The sequence below is a fragment of the Schistocerca americana genome, chromosome X (genome assembly GCF_021461395.2).
Source record: "Schistocerca americana isolate TAMUIC-IGC-003095 chromosome X, iqSchAmer2.1, whole genome shotgun sequence".
Classification (NCBI taxonomy): domain Eukaryota; kingdom Metazoa; phylum Arthropoda; class Insecta; order Orthoptera; family Acrididae; genus Schistocerca; species Schistocerca americana.
Window position 1 is genome coordinate 240,845,712 of NC_060130.1, and position 26,706 is coordinate 240,872,417.

Sequence of the window (26,706 nt, forward strand, 5' to 3'; positions counted from 1 at the left end):
AATGATAGCAGATCAAAAATTCTTAACCATAACCATTGGTACTCGGTTTAACACTACACCACCCACAGGAAACAAAGTTCGCTGGCGGAATATCTCGGTGAAATTTATAAATTGTTTGCCAGTAGAATGAGTGATAAGGAGCTTAGGACGTGTCGGTGTGGAGGGGGCCGCGGGGCGGCGAGCGCACCAATGGCGAGAGGCGCGCCACCCACGCCGCCCCCTCCGCGCCGGAGGGCAGTATATAAGGGCGGCGGCAGCCGGCCCCAGCGTTCAGCTTCCCGCCTTCCCGCCCTCTCGCCGCTGCTGCTACCAGAGGTGAGTCTGCGGCGCCGCGCGCTCTGCCCGACTTGCCTACTAGCTTCAGCCGAGTATTACTTAGGCACTACTTACTCCACTCTGTGTCCGTTCATGGAAGGCGTTCCCGGGGGAAACAAATGTATTACCTAGATTTTTCAGCTTGGCCTGAAATATAGTTCAATTTGAAGTAGTTTCCATTTGACAGGTAGCGGGCTCGGCTTCTCACTGTCGATACATCCGTGGAGCTGTATTAGCACTGCCGGCTCTCACTGTATCGTCAATTTCTCTGCGCAGAGCAGTGTGCCTGCCTTTTCTGACGTACGGAAAATCCCGCCTATTTCCATGTAAAAACACGTCTACGCCCTAATTAAAATTAATATCATAGTTTTGACATTTGTAGAGATGTTGTAGAGATCTATGAGAATTTCAGAATTTTTGGGCGATTTTTCTATGATTTTTGTACAGACTTCAAATTTAATACTCGTTGTGAGTTAAATATTTCCAAAATTCTGAACGAACGTTATTTTCCGAAGCTTACACATAGCAAACGCAATGCGATAAGAAAGTCTGGAACCACCGGTTGCTGACCGAGTCATTTTGGTAAGTAAGATACAAAAAAAAGTGTTTCATTGCGTTCAATAGTTTAGATATCACGTAATAACTGTGATAATGTTTCCAACATGTGAAAAATTTGCCCGTTTCTTAAAAGTAACTTAGCCCTTACCCTGATTAAAATTTAAGGAAAAAAGGTTTGGACCTTCTTGGAGATCTGTATCACAGGTAACTTTCAGATTTTCTTCACATCCTTTATAGCACAAGGCCGTTCAGTAAATAAGAAGTCTATGCCTGATAGAAAATATATGTCGTCCTCACGTTACAGTATGAGTTAAAATAGCTCGGCATTTAATGTTATAAGTTGTTTACTTCTGGCGCGAAGGCAGCCGTCAGAGCATTCCAGTCTCCTCGGCGGCAGTAAATCTCTTTAAAGCCTCCGTCTCCTACAAAAATCAAATGAGACTTTTTTAAATCTGAAATTTCTCGCAAACAGCTGTACTCAGTCCCCGTCGACTTAAGTGTAAAAGTTAACTGTAAGTATATAGACGACTACACATCTCTTGTAGATAATTGTGTCCTGCAAGTTTATTGCAGCCTGAGCTTTGATTAATTCAACGACAGGGGAGGACCGCGAAGTCAAGAAAAAGCTTCCTTTACGTGACTGAATTCCTAAAGTGACGATGTTAAAACCTATATTGTTTGTTACTAAAACGAAGAATTTAAATGAAATAAAATTCATATTATTATTGCAGCGATTGTAATTTCAGTGTCACAGAGGTGAAGTACCCTGGTTAGAGACGTCAGTAATGTGTGAAGACCGTAATCTATTTGTTTAATAATTTTTGTCGTTGGTTAATTCAAAATGAAAGGTAATCAAAAGGTGCACTCGAAAACGTACTTTAAAAAAAGAGTGTGGATGGTGGAGGGGGGGAGAGGGGGGGGGCTGCTGCGAAGGGTCCCGAGTGACGGGGTTAAAGTAACAGATTTACGCAAAACAGGGAATCCAGACTGCTAAGGGAAGACTGTGTGCCTATAGCCCTCTTACAAAAGCTCGCCACGATCTGACTTACGGCGTGCGGTCTCACGTCCCAACCAAACCGGACTGGCACACCTCACCGCTGTCAGGTTCAAATCACAACCTCTGGAATGGTAATATGAATTTTAGTTCATTCGGCTTCTTATTTTTGTAACAAATTATATCGAAGTTAATATCACTTCTGCAGAAATTTCGATTAATTTTTGGATTGTATAAGTTTTTCCTTGGCTTTGCGGTCCTTCACTCTCGCCGGCCGCGGTGGTCTAGTGGTTCTAGGCGCGCAGTCCGGAACCGCGGGACTGCTCCGGTCGCAGGTTCGAATCCTGCCTCGGGCATGGATGTGTGTGATGTCCTTAGGTTAGTTAGGTTTAAGTAGTTCTAAGTTCTAGGGGACTGATGACCACAGAAGTTAAGTCCCATAGTGCACAGAGCCATTTGAGCCTTCACTCTCGTTAGAATTAAAGAGCCCTCGGTCTGTAGAGGCGACATTTTTGTAGGAGAGATTTACTGTGGTTCTGGAGAGCAGAATGCTGCGACAACTGCCCGCTGGCACTTCTTGACGTGACAGCGACACAACTTGTAACCTGAAACTTCAGATGCCAAGTAATTTAAATCACACTATAATCTAAGGCGACAGATTTCTTCAATATCGGACGATGACTAAGTAATAATCGAAAATTCAGACTTTACTAGAAAGGGGTGCGTATCATGCATCATGTATTATGATATCATACACAGCTGCAAGTAACGAATTAAACATCGTTCTAACTAAACTAGAAAGTATACATAATATGTCCCAGTTTATCTTCCACAACTTTGAGAAACCTACTGAAGGAAAATATGGCGCCCCTTGTAACGTGGTATGATGTAGTTATGAATGACGTAGATGTTATGGAAATGGGTACCAAGTCCGACATTTGCTTATATGGGCGTTAGAAACCAGTTAATATCATACCCTTGATGGCCGGCACTTCGGTACCCTTGTTCCAATGAATCCTAAATTCTTCTTAAGTAAAAAATTACTGTCTCCAATCGAGCGAAATTGCTCAGTACTGAGACAGTAAAAGGCTTGGATGTCGTTTCATTATCCAAATTATAACTTCCAACACGATAAAGTAGTAACCAAAAGAATACAATATTTTTCCATCAGTGGCAGTCTTAAAATTATGTCCATGTTGTTGAAGTGTACCATATTTTTAAAACATCTGCGATCCTAGTTACCATACTTTACCGTTTCTTTATTTAAAACCAAGCCACTTCTGGCACTGATATTGAACAGTTATCTACCAGTTTCATCATTAAACTATTAGAATCCATATATTTTCAACGAAGTGGTAGCTCTACCTGACCGATAGTATCTCAGCGTGATAGGAACACTAAATCAGGGCGAACTACGGCAAGTAGGAAAATATAATGGTTTATTGTGATTTTACGTTACAGTAACAGTATGTCTAGAGACAAAGCATAAGCTCAGTGAGATCGCTATTGGTAGGTGAAAAATGCTACTCTACATTTAAAAATAATTTTAAACAACAAATTTCAGCAGTAAAGTTTCCATACTGTATCATCGGTCTTGTGTTATATCCCTAATTCCTCTAGCTGCGATTGGTTTCTTCATTACAATCACAGTCAGTAACAATTTCTACAAACCTGTCTTTTAAACTGGTGCAATAAACGTGAATGAAATGAAACAATTACCACTGAACACGATAAAGATGCAGTCCACATTTTCCCATTACTGGAATTGCTAAATTAAATGAAAAATTGCTTCAGTTTTGTAGATTTTTGTACAGGTTTTAAACATATCGGTACCTACTTCGTAAGAATATGAGTAGCTTAACATGAAGACAATGGATATAGCCACTTTTTCTGAATGCACGCTGCCAAACACACGCTACGGCGCTATGAGCAGTTAAGTGAAAGATGAGGTCGAGGTGTATCACGACATGTTCAGCACTGGCACAGAAGAATGAACAAATCTCTCTGATAGACATCTGACAAGAAAAACTAACACGTCACGCTACATTTCGTTCATCGGAAGGTTAACACATAATTTAAGCCAAAGAGGCATAATCATCGTTGCCCATAATTCTGAGCGTGGACACCCACGTGAGAATATCTACGACTACAAAGAAACTATAAAACAATATAGATCGGAAACTAAGCAATAAATTATTAACTATTTCATTATTATGGAACAGGGAAAAACTCTGCAACTCTTGAACTACTCTTACCGGTGTGGCTTAGTCAATTACACACTCTAGCTTGTACATTTAAATTTAGCAGGAGGGATAACGTGTTACGTGCTTCTAACCTTCTCATACCCAGTTTTTTCTAATAGAACCCGTTTAATTTCGAGTCACTCGACGAAATTTCTACAGGTCTTTTTTAGATTTTTTACCGTTTCTGAAGATTTCATCGTCAACGTAGCTTAAAACCATTATCTTCCTTTATAGAGTACTTTTTAGTTTTGATCTTCGTTGAAGCAACAAGCATATCATTAGAATATTCCAATTGGTCTGGGATTCATTGGGAAGCACGCCGCGTGATTTCGTTATTCGTACCACACAAAACATGGGCGGCTAGAACAGATCAACAAATATCAATGGTTTTGCGCAATTTCTTGCTACTTCGAGTGCACTGAAGTGTTGGAGATAAAATTGCGTCATTTAATGTAGCTTTACAACTTTCCTGGTTTTCCAACTTCTATGACCGCAATTTTGTCTAACTTTTGATAGTGGAACCACTCTAGGCATCTTCACTAGAAGATTCCTCAAGAGACAGGGCTATTTCTTCAAACTGTTACCCGTTACAATAGGCATACTGAGTAATTTGTGAAGACCATACACTGTCTGTTTAATAATTGTCATCGTCGATTAATGCCGCGTGAGACGAAGATCAAAAGAGACGCTCGAGAGCATTATTTTGAAGATGTGGATGGGCGTGCGCTGGGTGGTGGGAAGAGTGTAAATACCATTTCTTTAACAAAAATAACTGATTAGACAATGCTGGATTGCACCGTTAGCTTTATAATATTCTGTCGGCCGATTTAATGACAGGGTTAAAGTAACAGATTTACATAAAATAGACTCTGCAGTTTCTTTAATGTCACAGCATTGCTTTGTGATGCATTTTGTTAAGTTTCATTGCAGTTGTCCACTGGGCTTACCAGAAAGTAAGTATGGATTCCAGACAGCTAAGAAGAAACTGTGCGCCTGTAGCCCCGTCACGATGCCACGTAATGCGCGTGGAGTGGCCACATCTCAAACGGGAACGGCAAACTTTTTGAATGCTAATAAGAATTTTATTTCATTCATAATCCTATTTTTGTAAAAAGTAATACCTAAATTAATATCAGCGCTCTAGAAATTCGGATTAACTTCAGCTTCCGTTTATGTCAGTCATTTTTACCCGTATAGGGAGTTTTTCTTCTTGCTTTCGCGGTCCTCCACTCCTTCAATAATTAAATAAACCTCAGGCAGAAATAAGTTTGTAGAGACAACACGATTACCTTCGAGATAGCTATAGCCGGTACTTCGTTACAGTTAGCTTCTACGCTTAAGTCGTCAGTGAGTGAACAGAACTGTTTGCGATGAATTTTAGTTTTAAAAAGAATGTTAAAAATCCTATTACTGATTAAATCATATACTTTCCCCTTCCCCCTACCCAAGTCATAACCGATAAATAGTCTCTTGTCTTCCGAATTTGGTCAAAAAGTAATTTCATGACAGTTATATATAAATGGGAAACAATTTTCAATTTTTGCTGTAAATGAGAACAGTTATGAGCTACAATGTAGCTGAACTTTCAATACTTTGTTGCACATTATGAAAAAATGACAATTTAAGGAAGAATGTTGCAAGCAAATTATTATTCCCGTTAAGACACTAAAAGAAAAATATAGCATTAAGACAGCAGTTCTTCACAAATTTGCACAGAATTACAGATGTGCTGATTTATCTGTATGATATTTTTTGAGATATATTTGAGGTCATTTCTGATCATATACATTACTAATATGTGTGGAGAGTTCTGCATCACTCAAATGTAGCATCACATTGAAATTTTATTGTACGATGTTGTTGTATGAGTATAAACATCATGCTAAATTGAAGATCAGTTTATTTATCAATTTTGTTATGACAGTTTTCCTCATTATTAGTTGCAAATTCGGGAAATTTTAATTACAGTATCGAAAGCATGAATTACGAGGGTTATTCAGAAAGTAAGGAACGATCGGTCGCGCAATGGAAAATACAGTGAAAATGTGATGAAGCTTTGCACAGATGCGTGTCTAGTACGCCCGTCATTCGCATCATGTCACTCTTTCCAGTTCTCAGCTCACAGTGAAAACGTAAAGATGGCTATAAATTTGCGTCTCCCACCAAGTATGAGGGCCTGGCGAAAGATTTCGCCTGAAGCTATGCAATCCACATAACATAACTGTCATGCGGTTCGTTCTACACCACAATTCTCGGCCGCACTGCAGCGTTTCGATGGGAAGTGTTTGATCACCCACAATACTGCCCGTAATTGACTACTTCTGAGGTTCATATCTGCTCAAATGAACCATTGGCTGTGAAGACAAAATTTTGACACAGACAACGAGCTGCAGTCCAGAGTAGAAAATTGTCGAAAAGCACTGGCGGCTGTCTTCAGTAACGAGGGAATTGAAACGTTGGTGCAACGCTACGACAGATGTCAAAGTCCGAGCGGCGACTGTGTAGAGAAGTAGCTGGGAGGTGTGGCTAACCGTTGCAAATAAAACAGTTTTGATTTTCACTATGGTTTTCATTTCGCCACCTATCGTTCCTTACTTTCCGAATAGGCCTCGTAATTTCTACAATGGATGTAGTTCAACATATTTTTATTGTAGTTGTTGCTGTTAACATCCAGATGAAGTCTTTGGTTTCATTTCAATTAAATTCCTTTAATATACGCTGATGTGTCAAAACGTCACGACCACAGCCTACAGCGACATTGAAAGCCGCATGGTCGCGCTGCGGGTGCGTGACGCGGCAAGTAAAGTATATAAGCGGAGCAGTGATGAATGTGCAATCATTTTAATGGTGATAGAAGCCCGGATTGGCCCGTCATCAGTAGAAACTTGTCGCCTGGTTGGATGAGTCACGTCGATGACCGTGTACAGATACTCCATCATCCAGGTGAACGGCTGAGCAATGCCACGGACGCAGACAGGTGGGGGCAGTATTATGTTAAGGGGGACATACATGTGGGCTTTCTTGATCCTGTGGTAGCAGTCGATGGCACCATGATAGTTGTGGATTATGTGACTTTTACCCTTCATGTTTGACGCCTTCCCCGAAGGCGACGACGTCTTCCACCAGGATAATTCTCCTTCACAAGTTCACAATCGTGGTGCAGTGGTTTGAGCAGCATGATGAACTCACGCTGATTTGTTGGACACCAAAATCATTTGATCTGAGCGCACTGTCAGATATTAGATCCGCGCCCACAAACCACCGGGAATTGTGTGACCTGCGTGTAGGCATCTGGCGCCCTACCAGGGACTTGTCCAGTCCAACCACTGCAGTATTGCGTTCCAAAGGTGGACCAACACGCTACAATGCTAGTGATCGTACTGTTTAACTCATGAGTGAATAAACAACTTTTCACAACTTTTATTTTGATGTGTGACTTCCAGTTAATAAATGATCGACAATGACCTATCCTCGGCTTGGAATCTAAACTGAAGAGGTACACGACCAGTCACATACTTATTGGGTATTGTGCTGATAAAACGATTAACTGAAAAATACCACTATTGGAACGCTGAATGAACTACACATTAACTATCCTGTCATCAAGCTCTGCGTATAAAACTTTTTCTGGAGTTTTTACATCGATGTATTTTTATTTTCTCGGCCGCTGGAGAGTTTGGCATACTGGAACATAGAAACAGGATGATACTTAACACCCAGGTACAAGCATTCATACAAAGCCTATCTTAAACTAAGATGCAAATTTCTGGAATACAAACTTTTGAGACCAATACTATTAAAGTAATGTTAATATTAGTGCTGAGTAAAAAATGTAAATGTGTGACTAGGGCCTACCGTCGGATAGACGGTTTGCCGGGTGCAAGTCTTTCTATTTGACGCCACTTCGGCGATTTGCTCGTCGATAGGGATGAAATGATGATGATTAGGACAACACAACACCAAGTACCTGAGCGGAGAAAATCTCCAACCCAGCCGGGAATCAAACCTGGACCCTTAGGATTGATATTCTATCACGCTGACCACTTTTTTTTATTGTTCGTTGCGTTTGGTCTGCGCGGACGTCACAAGACATCCATTCACGTTGATCGTTGATTCCTGTACTCATTTTTTATAACAGAGGGCGAGCAGCCCTCTGACCGAACACGCTGAGCTACCGTGCCGGCGTACTCAGCTACCGGGGGCGGACGTTACTGCTAAGTATGGCTGAGCGATAACGTAGGTAACACTAATACCACATGAAAATGTTTCATTGCTCCCTTATTTGTGAGTATGAAAAGTCATTGACATAAATTAACCGAGAAGCTCAGGTAATTTAAGAATGAGTAACGTTTCATAGCGCAGTGTTATTTCGACTGGAAGACGAGAAAAACGAAAAAATTGTTATGAAGACACTACATTTAATGGAAATTGTCATAAAATGCAGTAAGGTACTAATTTATAGAGTAGCCGAAAAGTCTAAACGTCGATCACAAGCGCAGTTTAATGTGTAATAGTTTACGGATATGTACTGCAAACGCAGGACTCGAACTGACGTAACATGGCCATTTGATCCGCACCATGTGAACTCAGCTGTCCGACAACCCCTCAAAGCTTCAACTAAGTCCCAGATCCAACTTACCAGGATTTATTATCCGTTTCGATCGGATCCCATCCACATAAATTTTTCGCAGTAGATCCCGTTTTCTGAAGGTTTTCAACATGAATTTTAAATCAATACAGGTCTACAGAAAACTTATCCTCCGATGTGCACCATATGGTGGCTTGCGGCTTAAGTCCGTAGATGCAGATGTAGATCTTGTAATTTTCAGCACATTTTGATTTAACAAATCCACAGCCGAGTTAAGCAAGGAGAATGAGCTGAGATCAGATGTCAGCCGGATATCATCCGCCAACATCAGACGATAAGTATTGAGTTGGTGGCAGCTTGAATGACGGCGCCGGAGCCGCGGCTTCCTGCCTGCTACTTCACGAAATATTTGAAGGAGGGATCCGCACGGCACTTGTTGGTTTGATGCTCGGTGTAAATGTCGATACTCCTCTGCCGTCCTGACGCCGCCGTAGAACTAACGTTGTATCCCTATAACTTGGGTTACAAACTTCGTTGCTGGGGAGTCTGTTGCGCTACTGTATCTGATTAACCCGTTCTAGGCGGAACTACAAGTTGCAACTCACAAAATGTGTTCAGATGTCGACAGAAACTTACATTTTTCTCTCTCTTTAGCTCATAATTTCCATCCGTCACTCGATTTCAGACTGCAACAAATACCATGTAAGACTTCTACGGGAGCATGATGATTTTGTAGTACTTTCTTACTACTGCTGCTAAGTACTGCGAAACTGCTACATTCTGAAAGGCCTGTTCAGTATTTCAGTTCAAATATAACAGTGTGCCTCAGCATACATTTTGAGTTATTCTTTAGGCGTGCCTACGAGATCCTCTGCAAACGGAAAAATTTGTTCATGTTAGTTGTAGTCTCACCTATCCAACACACGAAGGTTATTTGGAAAGTACAGAGGACCCAAAAGTTACTTGGAAAGTACAAAAAAAAGAAAATATATGTGTTAGGCACTTAAACTAGTACCCACACATCCAATTCTTTTTACGTTCTCAGTAACATACTGCTTGAGGTTACCCGGAATACACTCGTACACGCGTTGTGACACCTTCGCATCGAATTTTTAGGGAGCTGCCTTAGTGAACTGTCATCGAAACTTTTCGAGTCATCTTTAGCGAATTCTCTCATTTGCTCTACCTCTTCCGATTTTTTTCCGATACACTTCTACACCTACATTTATACTCCGCAAACCACCATATCATTTGTTTAACTGCGCTCTATAGGGCAATATCAGGTGAAAATGGTGGGATTCCAAGAACAGTACGCTGTCGTGTCACTATTCGGTCAAGATCATGATCGAGATGCAATGGGACTTCTGTTATAAAGTGAGCGTAAGCTGTATCGTTTTAGAACAGGACTGTTCGAAGGTCACGGTATTCTACATCAGCTTTGGTATCACCCGCTTACGTCACTTCCACTACACATTTTCAGCGGGTTACCATCAATAAACGCAGAATTTGTTGAAAATTCTCCCTGACATGCACATGCAGCTGACTCTGCAGCAGCATGTTCTGAAACATCCATCGTACAGTAGAAATTTCACATCAAATCACATCAGTTGGCGTTTGCCTGCGTGGAAACTGTTTTTTGTAGAAATGAATGACATGGCGATAAGGTGGCGATAAAGTAACTAAAAAAATATTCCAAACACACATCAAGTAAAATTGGGTCTCACCCTGAAGGCTGCTTTCAACAGGACTCTGATTTACTTAGCGTGATCCTATCGAATATGCTAAGGTATAAGCATTGCGAGGATGGTGACTGCTGCGTCCCACTCGATATTCTAAGCAGTCTCAGATATTATATGGGTTTTATGGAGTGATTTAGCTGGCCATTCGAAGTGCGATATCGACTTCTATATCACAAGTCACCATATGGTGTATAGGTGCATGGTACCTTGTACCACTACCAGTCATTCCCTTCCCTGTTCCGCTTACAAATGGAGCGAGGTTAAAACGACTATCTACACTATGTGATCTAAAGTATCCGGACACCCCCAAAAACACACGTTTTTCATATTAGGTACACTGTGCTGCCACCTACCGCCAAGTACTCCATATCACCGAACTCAGTAGTCACTAGACATCGTGAGAGAGCAGAGTGGGGCGCTCCGCGGAACACACGGTCTTTGAAGGTGGTCAGGTGATTGGTTATCAATTGTATCATACGTCTGTACGCGAGATTTACACACTCCTAAACAGCCCTAGGTCCACTGTGACGGTGAAGTGGAAACGTGAAGGGACACAAAAAATGGTTCAAATGGCTCTGAGCACTATGGGACTTAAGATCTGTGGTCATCAGTCCCCTAGAACTTAGAACTACTTAAACCTAACTAACCTAAGACCGTCACACACATCCATGCCCGAGGCAGGATTCGAACCTGCGACCGTAGCGGTAAGGCAGTTCCAGACTGAAGCGCCTAGAACCGCACGGCCACACCGGCCGGCTGAAGGGACACGTTCAGCACAGAATCGTACAGGCCAACCTCGTCTGTTGACTGACAGGGACCGCCGATAGTTGAAGAGGGTCGTAAGATGTAATAGGCAGTCATCTACCCAGAGCATCACACAGGAATTCCACACTGCATCAGGATCCACTGCAAGTACTATGACAGTTAGGCTGGAGGTCAGAAAACTTGGATTTCATGTTCGAGCGGCCGCTCATAAGCCACACATCACGCCGGTAAATGCCAAACGACGCCTCGCTTGGTGTGAGGAGCGTAAACATTGCATGACTGAACAGTGGAAAACGTGTGGAGTCACGGATCACGGTACACAATATGGCGATCGGATAGCAGGGTGTGGGTATTGCAAATGCCCGGTGAACGTCATCTGCCAGCGTATGTAGTGCCAACACTAAAATTCGGATGAGGTAGTGTTATGGTGTGGTCGTGTTATTCAAGGAGGAGGCTTGCACCCCATATTGTTTTGCGTAGCACTATCACAGCACAGGCCCACATTGATGTTTTAAGCACCTTCTTGCTTCCCACTGTTTAAGAGCAATTCAGGGATGTCGATTCCATCTTTCAACAGGATCGAGTACCTTTCATAATTCACGGCCTGTGGCGGACAGGTTACACGACAATAATATCCCTGCACAGAGTCTTGACCTGAATCCTATAGAACACCTTTGGGTTGTTTTTGAACGGCGACTTCGTGCCAGGCCTCACCGACCGACATCGATACCTCTCCTCAGTGCAGCACTCCGTGAAGAATGGGCTTCCATTCCCCAAGAAACCATTCAGCACCTGACTGAGCGTACGCCTGCGTGAATGGATGCTGTCAGCAAGGGTAAGGGTGGGTCAACACAATATTGAATTCCAGCATTACCGATGGAGTTCACGAGTTCACGAAGCACTTACGTAGCGCTATAGTATTAATGGAAACTACTAGTAACAAATCTAGCAACACAACTCTGAATTCCACCAATGTTTTCCTTTAATCTGAAGTAGTAGGGATCCCAAACACTCGAGTACTGCTGAACAATGGGTTGCACAAGTGTTCTATACACGGTGTCCTTTACAAATGAGCTGCGCTTTCCTCAAGTTCGCCACATAAACAGACGTCGACCATTCACCTTTCCTGCTACCGTCCTTATGTGCGTCTTTCATTTAACATCGCCTTGCAACGTCCCGCCTAGATATTTATTCGACGTGACTCTTTCAAATAGCACACTTGTAATATTTTATTGAATCATTACGGGATTGTCTTTTCTACTCACCCGAATTAACATATTGTTTTCTATATTTAGGGCATGCTGCCATTCATCACACTAAACAGAAAATCTAAGTCATCCTGTATCCTTCCAGAGTCTCACTCTACACCGATACTTTCGCGTATACTACAACGTAATTGGCAAATAGTCCAGACTGCTGTTCACTCTATCCGTCAGATTGTTTATATGTATAAAGAACAAGAGAGTCCTTATCACACTTGTCTCTGATGTATACTCACCGCCGAGGACAATATTTTGGGTTCTACTTTTTAAGAAGTCTTCGAGCCATCACATATCTACTTAAGCGTTGAATCTTTCTCTGTCTCTTTTCTGAGTACACAAGTTACACAAAATCGCTCTACGTATGATACTTGTAAAGCAAGTGAGAACAAGTATTCAAGGTGCAAAGATACAATGCAATCTCCGAAGGTAAAAAAAAAACAAACATGGAATAATCATTTCACAGAATGTAATGGAACATTTTCTTAAAAGTTTGAGTAACGTAGGACTCAAATATGGGAAAAGGAATTTATTTTGCACAAGTTAAGAGAGGAAATGTCATTTGTGAGATCTGTTCAATATGAATTATAAATCAAAACCGAAACAATATGACGTGTGGACGCTCTCTATCATAGATGCCATTGAGAAAGAGACGGTCGATTCCTCGTACCATCCTCCAACAACGGATGATTCGTCCATGATGACATCGATCTCAACGAGATCTTCGTCCTTCTCTACCTTTGGGTCTCAATGAAACCAGGAAGTGCTTGCACAAAACAGATGAAATAAAAATAAATGGCGAGAAAATAAATGTGACTCACTTTGCGTATGCCATAGCAGCACTAGCAGATGGTGACGAACAACCAAAATAAATACACTGATAAAATATGTGGAAAATTAGGACTGTGTATCAGGCCAGGACTCTAATAACCCATATCGTAGCCTTTGGCAGGTAGTGTGCAACAAGCTGTGCCATCCGAGAACGCCTCAGGAACTGACTCCGGCTTTGTCACCAGTTCCTATCCATACCCCCCAAGCTTCCGAGATATTGAGAAGGGTTAGTGGCACATTGAGCCTGGAGGATGTGGGAGGACAACTCAATCTTTAAGGTGGTCTATGAGGCATGTTCGGATAGCGCACTTCTCGCGAAAAGCAGTTTGTAGATTTGAGTCCCGGTCTGCCACAAAGTTTTACTTTCCCAAAAAAGTTTCATCTCCTCGTAGAGAGACAGAAACATGTCATCTCAATATTCTAAAGGTTGGAGCCAGTATAATAGATAAAATACAACCTGTAACTAAGAAGGGGCCCGCGCCTACTCGCCATCACCGATTTCGTCCAAATTTATGGTATATGCAGGGCTCGGCCAGAAATGAAAGTGCTAGAAGGGAGAGCTCCAGATGGCCAAGCGTTTAGAAAAAATAATATTTTTGGCTTCGGTAGAGAAAGACATGAGCTGTTTATGCTCACTTATTTTCCAGGCAGCGGCTGCCGCAGTGGAGGCAGTGCAGAAAGGTAATCCGAGGGCCGTGGGGTAGAGTCCCTAAGATGAAACTTCTTTCTTTTTTATTTTCATTTTTTGCTTTACTTACACTGCAAATAAACCAAAATAACACTCAGTATATTGAAGTTATTAACACTTTCACAAAAGGCATGAAAAAGAGAGGCAAAGGAAAATTTGGGACTGTGAATAAATTACGCGGAAGGGATTGTAAGGCGTACACGAGAACTTTGTATTATAAAATTACCTACACTTATTATCTTACAGTTCGTGATATGCATGTGCTGCGGGTGATATTCGTCGTAAAAACAGAGGAAGCAGTAATTTTCTTAGCATGTTACACATGTTATAAACGCTTAATTTTTTTCAGTTACACGATTTTTTTTAAAGATTCCCCTTGTGTTCACACAATATTTTCGAAAAATTCTTGTCACTCGGTCGAGAAAGCTAGCTAATGAGATAGCGCGCGGGGAAAATTTGCTGGCTTGCAGATGCCAAGGGCTGTTTCAGGGCCAAAACGAATACCAAGAGCGGTACTCTTTAATTACGATCCCTTCTTGGAAAGTTATTTGCACATTCCTCAATGAGGCTAGAAGTACGACCTTTTTTGGAACTTTATCTGTAAAGCCAATTTTTCCTTTGCCTTTCCGTGCATGTTTTTTATGAAAATGTTAATAAATACAGTACATTTAGCATTATTCCGTTTTATTTGGAGTGTAGGTAAAGTAAAAATTGAGTATTAAAAAGCAAAAACAATTCCCGGCATTCGCACTTGACGCCATTACCATCGCATTACCGTTCTGTACTCTTCGCGCTTCGCCAGTTGCTACCTTGAATCTACGATCATGATTTGTCTGGTCCACCCCGAAAATGCTACTTTTTTTCTAAACTCTTTGCCATCCGGAGCTCCAGCTTCTGTAGCTTTGATTCCTGGCCAAGTCCTGCATCAGGTCGAAATCAGTGATGACACGTAGGGACGTTCCCCTCGTAAGATATAAGTGGGATAAAAGATTAGAATAACTTCATATATTGTTTTGCAAATGTACAAAATTGATGATATGCAATAATTTACTTATTAAGAGAGCAGTACACCACTTTACGGCTGAAGTCAACGAGAAACTGTATACATATTACGTAATTAAACAAAAGTGAGAGGTATTTAACCCAAGTAACATCGTATTTAACATCTTCATGGTGTTAATGGGATGTAGAAAACTGAAGCATATGATTTGAAAAGTATTACGGCTTTCGAAATTTGTTGTTTCTTATGAACTACAAAAAATCATGGGAGGGTATTGTAGACAACAAAAATAATCAACAAATAGGGCAAAACTAGGTCTACAGGACTCGTGGGAAGTGTCGATTTGACACTCTTAAAGACACTAAAGCTGAATGAAAACTGACCTTTAATAACCAGGGGATTGTGGATGTCCACGAAGTAGTACATTCAACAATTTACAAACTAAAAAAATCACAGCAGCTCGTAGCAGCTGAGTAGGCCGGCTGCAGACAGCGAACCGTGGAAAACGGCTACTGGTACCGCACACGAACCTAAAATTTAACTAAACATAAAAATTAAGTTTACAAGCCGTCATCATTAGGACATACCTGTGGAAACTTGAGGTATTCATTTGAAATGACGCGGCTTGTAAATCGGGAAAATTTTATAGAAACACGCTACTCCGGTGACGTATCAGTAATAAGATCTAATAAATGCTAAGATGTCTAAAACTATTTGTAGGGTGCAAAACACATTTCTCTATATACAACCAAGTTTTGTTTTCGATACATATGTGTACATGAAACATGTCTTCTTTGAAAGTACTGAGTGGCATTTACAAGGAAAGAGAGTTTGGATCAATCTCACATTCCAAAATTGAACTAAGCTCTGAAATTGAGAACAATTAATTTGCTTTTATTGTTATTATTTCACGTTCTGTGCTTTAAAAGTGGATTGTTCCAGATAAATAATAATTATAAATCGAGATTAGTCTTTTAGTTATAGTTCAGAAAATTGTTACTCTTCAATCTGTTTTTATTGTAGTGGAGAATTTACATCTACAGTTACTTTTTAACTACGTTGCAACCAGTAAAAAAGCTGTATACCACTTGGAAACGATATTCTCTTCATGCAAGAATTCTGCCGTCTGCTCCACTCAGCTTGTTAATGCAGCAGCGCAGTATGTATGAAAACAAGCGAGGACCTAGGGAAATCAGCGAACATATGGAATATTCACGTCTAACTCCAGACCACACTCTGTTGAGGATTGAAACTGCTTTCGCCTTCCTTGTATTTACCTTGTGCTGATTGCTAAAACTCTATTAAAGTTTAATACCAAGTGTCACCAACAGACAGAGCTACAACTTAATAAGACGATCACAATTTTTCACTGTTGCTGTTTAGATACTGTTATGGATATGAAGTTAATAACAAATTTAATATGAAGTTACCTTATACTATCGAAATTACAAAACTGCGAAAGACAATGTGTTTCATAGAAGCCTATACATGAAGGAAATACAAGTAATAAAACATAGTTGAAAATAAATATTTACGAAAGTCGTCGTTTTGAGTAACACACTAGTAATAATTCATAGCTCAAAATAATTGTTTACGAAAGCCGTCATTTTCAGTAGGATATTAAATGAAAACCGAAATGGGCTTTATTACACGTACCAGTGTTCAGTGGATTAGAGCGAACGTATGATATTGCCACGAGAATTTAAAATGATATTCGTTTAGACTGGAACAGGAACATCACCAATAATTGCATATTCTTTCTGGAAGTCAATTAGGGGTGAAATTCACTCGATTGTTCCAGCTATAGCTCACAACTCGAAACCTCATTTCAAAAATGCGACTGGACGTGTTTGGAAGAATGCCATTTGCCGAGAGTTAAACGTACTTCAGATAAACATGAAACCTATTTCAGAACGGTTTGCAGAATTATGTTTTAAGTAACATTATTGCATTATTAATGAATTCCCACCGATAATGTGATGTTATTGTTGCGAGAATCTCGTTTTTAAAACACAAAATGATATTAATATTCGGAGCGCTGGCATTCTATTAAAATGTTAGAGTAATTGCAATGCTCTTGACTGATATAGTGCATGATTGTAGTTATCTTGCCGAATTCTTTAACCAATTTAACGTAAGTTTTTTCCACACTTGGGTTTTCGTTTGTTCTTGGACCCTAATTTGCACAGCATTCGAAGCTTCCAGCTCATTTTACTAAATGTATTTCTAATTTAATTAAAGTAATTGAAGTGAAGCTTCGAGCCAGTGACATTTCTATAACACATAACTGCCTTTAATCTCTTAAGAATTCATGCGTCGTAGAATTTACTGCAATAAAGTATGTAAATATCAAACTGCAAGTAATTTTGAATTTTGGAATGTATATCTACACACAGATTAATTTTTTCCTCTTCTCTGTTTGCGTGCGTAGAGTCCGGAGATTTGAAACTTTATTTTATATCCAAACGGTACATTTTCTGACATGAGTTCCTTATCAAAAGTTTATCTACTAAGTCCCCCCTACAACCTCTAGATGCCTGTAACAGAAATTGTGAAACAGTCTGTATTTTGCGGCTTCCCAAAGGCGCTATCATTCAATTATCAATCACCTCACTTCTCAAAGTTTTTACATTAAATTGCATCTTATATTACGATGCGACAGCCTTGTGATTCATAGGCACGACTGTGATACATTAAAATTTATGTTTGTGCTCTTATTACGAACACAGGAGAGGAACTTTGCAGTAATGATTGTATAAATTGCTAACTCGGAGAACCTGTTATCGGATGGATGTTCACGCCGACACAATGAGGTGCACTCAGACACCTTCCTCGTTTTTCTGTAACTGCCATTCGTAAAATTTACACTCGTACACTCATGGTAATTACATTTTGCAGCACTGCCAAATGTCACTTCACATTGATAATTTAACAATATTCCCGAATTCGATGAATGCTCTGGTCAGAGTAAGGCGCTAACTGTCATTAATAGCCATTCATGGTGTTACCGACTGTGTAAAAGCACTTTTATGATCACCGACGACTGAATCGCTTCAGTTTGGTAATTAGCGAAATAGCACATTTATTGACTGCCTCTTCCCACCCACTGAAGTACTTTTGAGTATGAACTGTATTCGGTGCTTCTTATCTTTTCAAATTTCCGTGCCCGTAACAGGTTATGTTTCATAAGAGGTGCATGATAAAGGCTAAATACAAGAAATTTATGTGCGTAACATAAAACATTTACAAGAGACTGACCTTTTCTCTCAGTTTACAAAGAAGTCAGTTATAGCAAATAGTTTATGTTAGCCGTTGTTCGGATTGAGACTTACAGTTAAACACACTTTTGAGAATTATATGAAGAGAGAATATGCAAACGTTCTAGGCCTCGAACCCCACATTTGTTAGGAAAATCTAAATATAATGTACATAGCTTATTTTTATACAAAGAATTGAAACGTATTCTGATACCACGGAATTATTCTGCTCGTCTCATCACTGCAAAAAAAAAAAAAAAAAAAGAGAAATTAGAAAATACGTAGTTTGTTAAGGACATATTAGATGCCATAGCATGAAACTGACTGGTTTTAAGTGCCAATAAGGAAGTTTTTGTTTCAAGTGCGATTAATGTTGAGGCGCAATGTTTTATTGGGGATAATACAAGAACAGAAATACAGCAGTAATATTTTATGGAGTGGAACTGCAATTAACGAAACCATTTCTTACACCTTTTACGCTTTTTGCAAGAGAATAACAGTATTAAATTCGAGTATACACCTCTGTTTCTTACACAACTGCATTCTTACAAACTTTGCTGTAGAGGTCCCTGTGCTTTTGAGAAGGAAACGGCTTTTCATTGCATTTTCCAAAGACACGTTGTTTTGCCTGTTCCCTTCTCCAACTTTTGTACCATTTTTGAAACCCAAATTATGTCCTTCCGTTATGAATGTGTTTTATTGATGCAAACACAAGCTTACATGCACTCTGCTTACCACGGAAATTGTGCATCATCTAAATGGAAGACAACTTTACGCATGGCGCCTGAAAGTCCAGGGGGAAACACTGCTTGGCGCAAAGGCCATGCGCCAACTAGTAATGAATGTTTTAGCATTTCCACTCCTCGTATCTTCTCTTTTGCAAGTTAAAGCAAGCACACTGCCACAAATTTTAGCACATATTGGCTCTTGTATCTCATAGAATGCTGTATCTTTACTCATCCAAACTGAAAGAAGTCACTTTATGCAAACAAAATATGAACCATTTCTGTTTTGCACATTATCAATTGTTTTAAAAAGGGGACTTTTTCTGACTTCGACACAACGGAGTAAGCACAAACGTTAAATTATTGTAATTTCTCCTTCATAATTACTGAGGTTATGCAGGAGAAAACACTGCTATACACATATTTAGAAAAAGATTGTGCTCTCGCAATATCAGTATCCAACAGACTAACCTCGGATCTCTACTGTTTCTTGGTGCAGAATAAACCATTGAGACCAAAGAACAAGAAGGATGTTTTTTATTTTGTTTGGAAAAGCTTTCACATGTACTCCGCTTTGTGAGAGAGATTGATTACATGAGCGGACAGGGATGAGTGCACTGTCATTAGCGGAACAAAGATACAAGAATGCTTGTCGCAGTATTGAAGTAAATGTACGTTGCGACGTTTCGATGAAATATACTGCCTGAACGCGAAATAATACTACAACCGAGTCTTCTTTTGTAGTATTCCATTAAAAGCAAAGATAAAAAAAAATCCTCGAGATTCAGATAACGCCGCAAACATGATGAAGTGAGTGAGGCCTAATACCAACAGTCGCTGATAAGCAATCGAGCAGCGTAAATGAGTAAAACGCAATATACGCATTTATATACATTTTCAAAAGACTGTTGTTCAGTGCGTGATGGACGTTGCTTCTTAGGGTTATTAGTCGTACTCATGCTTGTCCCATTCGTAGACGGAGGGAAGGCAAAATGACAACCTGCAAGATTCCGTATGTAGTTAAATCACTTGTATGTTGTGTTCATGTTGCTTAGACGAAATATCCGATGGAGGAAGCAGAACTGGTTCCCATTTCACCTGAAATACAGTTTTCCTGAATTTACCCAACAAACTTAGGCGAAAAATACTTTACAGTTCATTTAGTTATTTGAATTTTATAAATATCTCTAAATTTTATATAAATCAAACCTTCTTGTAACAACGTTACCAAGACTTTTCTGAACTCTTTCGACACTTTCTTTCATGACGACCTGATGCGAAAGTTCACAAAACTTTGAAGGCTACTAAAGCATGTGTTATGTATAATTATGGAATGTGGTGTCGTCTGCAGGAACGGTAGTCTTATATTCAACTATTAAACGAAGGACTTGGTGCATATATTAGATCTTACTTCTGCGTTTAATTTGAAACACCTGCTCAGCGTTGGCCTTAAGTATTTAATTGTTATCATTGAGCTATTGAGGATACATCGAACAAAAACAAGTATCAAAATAGAAAATTTAACTTAAAGAAGGTGTATTTCGTCACACTCATTAGTATTATCAGCATCATAACGCAATTTATCTTTAATATAACGTTGTTGGAGAGAGATGGACGGACCTAAGGTATTTACACGAAATGATGAAACCATTGTATCTGATATTTCTCGTATAGGCCTAACCCATAAATACCGTTATGTGTACTTTGAATTAGTGATGCAGACATTTTCCGCGAAAAATCTAATGGCTTTTTCTGTTGATGTTTTAATACGCATCTACAAGACGTGTGTTATTCATGAAACAGTGATCTTCTGTAATATTTTCCTCCCTCTCTTCCTCGTTATCCCTCCTCCCCCCACCCCCTGTCTCTGTCTCTCTTTCTCTCTCTCTCTCTCTCTCTCTCTCTCTCTCTCTCACACACACACACACACACACACACAGACACTCAGCACTCATACTTTACTGTAGGTACAATTGATTCTCCATCTCATTTCTTGTGGAATGAGATTCAGTGTCAGGCAGTTATCCTCCACAGCTCTTAAACGTAATAACAGTAAAATCCCCATACTTGAAAAATGCACTTTCCGACCGTTCGTATAAAAACTAAATGCGACAAACTGGCGTTCCAGCAGCGGGTGTGCGTTTTAGTTAATGAATTCATTCATCTGGCCAAAAAGGGCTGGAAATATCGACCTTGTGGTGCTATACGCATTGTGGCGAAGACATCTGCCGCGGCCTAATGTTGATGAGGGCTGAGCCAGCGCTCTTTGTTGCATGGCTGACGCAGGAGGGCGAACACAACTACGCCCACGAGCGTCTTACTAATGCATCCTCGTGGCTCACAAGAACGGAGTACTCTGCTATTTATAGTTACTTCTGAAAAAATGAAACACGCGCATTGACAATGCTTTTTTTTCAAATGTGAGGCTGTAAGAAGGAAAACACATAGCTTTTATCAGACTAACAGAAGGCGAACCAATAGAAATATCAGGCAATAAAGTTACCAAAATATATCCTACCGTTCACATAAAGCGTGTTCCAGATAAGATGTTTTTCTCTGTGACTTACAAAATAATTACTGAAAGGAATATTTATTTAGATAGGTAAACGTACTGAACATAACTGTTTCTGCGGATTTATGAACACAATTTAGTTATATTCCTGAGAGTTATAGCAACGAACATGAGAAAAAACAGAAGCTCGACGGAAAATTTATTTGAAGAATCCTAAATAGGTGTAATTCACTCACGATCGAAATCGCTTATGCGACCTTCGATCTATCGCTTCTCCAGCATTGCTGGTCTATCTGAAAACCTCGTCCAGTTAGATCTACGGAGAGAATACTCAAGATTCGAAGAAGAGCCGTGATGACTGGGTGTTGTGTGATGTCCTTAGGTTCGTTAGGTTTAAGTAGTTCTAAGTTCTAGGGGACTGATGACCATAGATGTTAAGTCCCATAGTGCTCAGAGCCATTTGAACCATTTTTTTGAAGAAGAGCTCTGCGACTCTTGACGAGTTTGTGCAGTAAGCTCCAGAGGCTTACGAACTCTGGAGATGCTACGAGAAATAGATGGTGCATCCTGGAAAGTTCACGTTCCGATACGAATCATTAAATACACCATTATTCTCCAAATCACATTGCGCGAAAGGCGAACGACGGAAAAATTAGAAATATTCAGACGCACACAGAAGCGAACAGTCAATTATCCATCCTTCCTACCAGGCGCAAGTCGAATAGGTAGAGAGGGGAAGGAGGAATGTAATAGCCCTATTACACGATACACCTAACGTATAAGTCTTCACCAGTACGCCAACATTCGAAACCACTGGCTTGTTTACGTCGGTTACGTAGTTGAGTGCGAATGTTGATATTTTGTAAAGCTGCTATTTACTTATTTTGTAGCTTCTGAGAAGTTCAGTTTCGTATTTATTAAGCAGTTATTATCATCTTGTGCAGCTATAATATAATTACGTTGAAATATACAGAATTATGGACTCAGTGTTCGTTTTATGTCACGCTGATACAAGTAAATGGTTTTCACAGCATTTTAGACATGGAGGACGCACTTTTCTATGCAGCATTTGCCGTGATGGTATCCGCCTTAGTCGATACGGGAAGGGCAGAACGACATAATGCCAGGAGTATGAATTGGGTTGGACCATGGCTTGGAAGAAAGAGGATTTAGGAACTTCGTCAGAATGGATGTGCCTTAACTATCGTACATGACGGGATTCACGCAAGTAACACAGTATTGAGGGAAGTTATTTCAGAATAGTGTGAGCGCAGAGATACAGAACGGCTTTTACAGTCCTCACGGGTGGCGGCCGCCATAACAGCTCTGACTCTCGTCGCTATTCTCCTTCCTAGCACGCTCAAATAATACGAAAGGTGCAGTCAAATCAAACACATGCGGTACTTTCAGCAAGTTACAGGAATATTTACACACATCGAAAGTAAAATTCGATCCACATTTAAGTGAAACGTATCAACTCAGAATTAAACATTTGTAGACGTACTTTATTATGGTATAGCGTATCTAGAGAATCATACAGACACCTCTCCTTGCTGTATGCCTCAACAAGCATACTTATACTTTCTTCGTGTAGTCCATTTCTATAGTAAGAAGTTGTCCTTAGATGTACAACTTTTCTCAACGGTGATAAGAAAAAGATGATTATAATGTGTTATTACTGTAGTTATGAAAAATACTCACTGAAAAATGTGTAGAATACTTCACGCAGTAGCCAAAAGTGCCCTCAAGAGCTCGCGTGTTTCTCGTCTGTTGACCACACGTGAAAACAATAACAAGCAGAAAACCCGCTCCAAATGCTGGGATCTGCGCATGCGCGCCTACACCTCTTCTGTTGCGCACATGCGGATCCACGGCAGAATAGAATGGTTCCTATTTATCCCTGGTGGATAAACCGTCTGCAGAAATCACAGCTCTACCCATAGTGCCGGTAGGAGGCTGGTTGATTTTGGGGGAGGGGACCCATCGGATTAGGGAAGGGTGGGGAAGGAAGTCGGCCGTGCCCTTTCAAAAGAACCATCCTAGAATTTGCTTTAAACGATTCAGGGAAATCACTGAAAACCTAAATCAGGATGGCAGGACACGGATTTGAATCGTAGTCCTACCGAATGCGAGTCTAGTATACTAACCACTGTGCCACCTCGCTCGGTAGCCGTCTACACTTGACTTGAACACATTAGGTGTGTCATGGAATACCGGCTCAATCTTCCACCCCACATGCTCAGGATTTGTATTGGAAGAAAGCCATTTTCATTTAGCTAATTAGGGGCTAAAATAAACGGTTAGTAGCAGGACACTTTGCAGCACGACTCAGTAATCTGCTATATAAACACTCATTAGAGCATTTCTGGAAAATCTCACAGTGCAGTCCCCAAAGTACGATGGGCGTATTGCAGGAATTGTGTGACGGCGGAGGTACGGGGACGATAGACAGGGCTGACGTGTTTACCCTCAGTTAGCCGGAAGCTGCGCGCCAGGGCTGCGTTCCCCCTGCACACAGCGCCGGCCTCAGTAATGCAATATCCGAGCTGAAAATTGTGTGTGTCGCCGGAGCAGCGCTTTGTGCGGCCCTGAGTTACGGCGCTCACCTGCCGCCCCCAGCCCAACACTCTGAAGTAAGGGTCACGGTCGAAAGCGTGATATGAGTGCGTGTCTTTCTAAGCTTCAGATCGCTGAATGTGTCCGTATTAGAAAATAAAGAGAGTAACTCACGCTTTACACGAAAGGGCAACAGCCTCAAAGGGTGTGGGGGCCAAGCAGCAATCGGTATTGTAATTACAAACTGTCGAAGCTGCGTTGGTAAAGTACCGGAACTTCAAGCACTGATAGAAAGCACCGAAGCTGAAATCGTTAAAGGTACGGAAAGCTGGCTGAAGCCAGAGATAAATTCTGCCGAAATTTTTACAAAGGCACAGACGGTGTGTGGAAAGGATAGATTGCATGCAACCGGTGGTGGCGTGTTTGTCGTTGTTAGTAGTAGTTTATCCTGTAGTGAAATAGAAGAGGATAGTTCCCGTGAATTATTATGGGTGGAGGTTATACTTAACAACCGAGCTAGGTTAATAATTGGCTCCTTTTACCGACCTCCCGACTCAGCAACATTAGTGGCAGAACAATTGAGAGAAAATCTGGAATATATTTCACATAAATTTCCTCAGCATGTTATAGTCTTAGGTGGAGATTTCAATTTACCAGATATAGACTGGGACACTCAGATGTTCAGGGCGGGTGGTGGGGTCAGAGAATCGAGTGACATTATACTGAGTGCACTATCCGAAAATTACCTGGAGAGAACCGACTCGTGGAGATAAAATCTTGGACCTACTGATAACAAACAAAACAAAAAATGGTTCAAATGGCTCTGAGCACTATGGGACTTAACTTCTGAGGTCATCAGTCCCCTAGAACGTATAACTACTTAAACCTAACTAACCTAAGCACATCACACACATTCATGCCCGAGGCAGGATTCGAACCTGCGACCGTGGCAGTCACGCGGTTCCGGACTGAAGCGCCTAGAACCGCACGGCCACCGAGGCCGGCGATAACAAACAGACCCGAACTTTTCGACTCTGTAAGCGCAGAACAGGCCGTTGCAGCATCCCTGAATGTGGACGTAAATAGGAATATTAAAAAAGGGAGGAAGGTTTATCTGTTTAGCAAGAGTAATAGGAGGCAGATTTCAGACTACCTAACAGATCAAAACGAAAATTTCTGTTCCGACACTGACAATGTTGAGTGTTTATGGAAAAAGTTCAAGGCAATCGTAAAATGCGTTTTAGGCAGGTACGTGCCGAGTAAAACTGTGAGGGACGGGAAAAACCCACCGTGGTTCAACAACAAAGTTAGGAAACAACTGTGAAAGCGAAGAGAGCTTCACTGCACATTTAAACGCAGCCAGAACCTCTCAGACAAACAGAAGCTAAAAGATGACCAAGTTAGCGTAAGGAGGGCTATGCGTGAAGCGTTCAGTGAATTCGAAAGTAAAATTCTATATCCCGACTTCACAGAAAATCCTAAGAAGTTCTGGTCTTACGTTGAATCAGTAAGTGGATCGAAACAGCATATCCAGACACTCTGGGATGATAATGGCAATGAAACAGAGGATGACACGCGTAAAGCTGAAATACTAAACACATCCGAAAATTACTTCGAGAGAACCGACTGGTGGAGATAAAATCTTGGACCTACTGATAACAAAAAAAAAGAAGGTTCAAATGGCTCTGCGAACTATGGGACTTAACTTTTGAGGTCATCAGTCCCCTAGAACTTAGAACTACTTAAACCTAACTAACCTAAGGACATCACACACATCCACGCCCGAGGCAGGATTCAAACCTGCGACCGTAGCCGTCCAGACTGTAGCGCCTATAACCGCTCGGTCACCCTGGCCGGCTGCTTTTCACAATATATATAAATGACCTAGTAGATAGTGCCCGAAGTTCCATGCAGCTTTTCGCGGATGATGCTGTAGTATACAGAGAAGTTGCAGCATTAGAAAATTGCAGCGAAATGCAGGAAGATCTGCAGCGGATAGGCACTTGGTGCAGGGAGTGGCAACTGACACTTAACATAGACCAATATAATGTATTGCGAATACATAGAAAGAAGGATCCTTTATTGTATGATTATATGATAGCGGAACAAACACTGGTAGCAGTTACTTCTGTAAAATATCTGGCAGTATGCGTACGGAACGATTTGAAGTGGAATGATCATATTAATTGTTGGTACGGCGGGTGCCAGATTGAGATTCATTGGGAGAGTCCTTAGAAAATGTAGTCCATCAATAAAGGAAGTGGCTTACAAAACACTCGTTCGACCTATACTTGAGTACTGCTCATCAGTATGGGATCCGTACCAGGTCGGGTTGTTAGAGGAAATAGAAAAGATCCAAAGAAGAGCGGCGTGTTTCGTCACAGGGTTATTCGGTAAGCGTGATAGCGTTGCGGAGATGTTTAACAAACTCAAGTGCCAGACTCTGCAAGAGAGGCGCTCTGCATCGCGGTGTAGCTTGCTGTCCAGGTTTCGAGAGGGTGCGTTTCTGGATGAGGTATCGAATATATTGCTTCCCCCTGCTTATACCTCCCGAGGAGATCACGAATGTAAAATTAGAGAGATTCTAACGCTCACGGAAGCTCTCCTGCAGTCGTTCTTCCCGCGAACCATACGCGACTGGAACAGGAAAGGGAGAGAATGGCAGTGGCACGTAAA

At 41.0% G+C, this 26,706-nt stretch overlaps 1 protein-coding gene across 1 annotated transcript in view; it reads left to right on the forward strand.

The window, feature by feature from the left end:
- The first annotated feature begins 285 nt into the window (after nt 1-285).
- LOC124556779 (pro-neuropeptide Y-like) overlaps nt 286-26,706 on the forward strand; it is a 47,527-nt gene continuing 21,106 nt past the window's right edge. The window contains exon 1 of the mRNA XM_047130787.1: nt 286-315. The gene's annotated coding sequence lies outside the window, so the exon portion shown is untranslated. The remainder of the gene's footprint in view (nt 316-26,706) is intronic.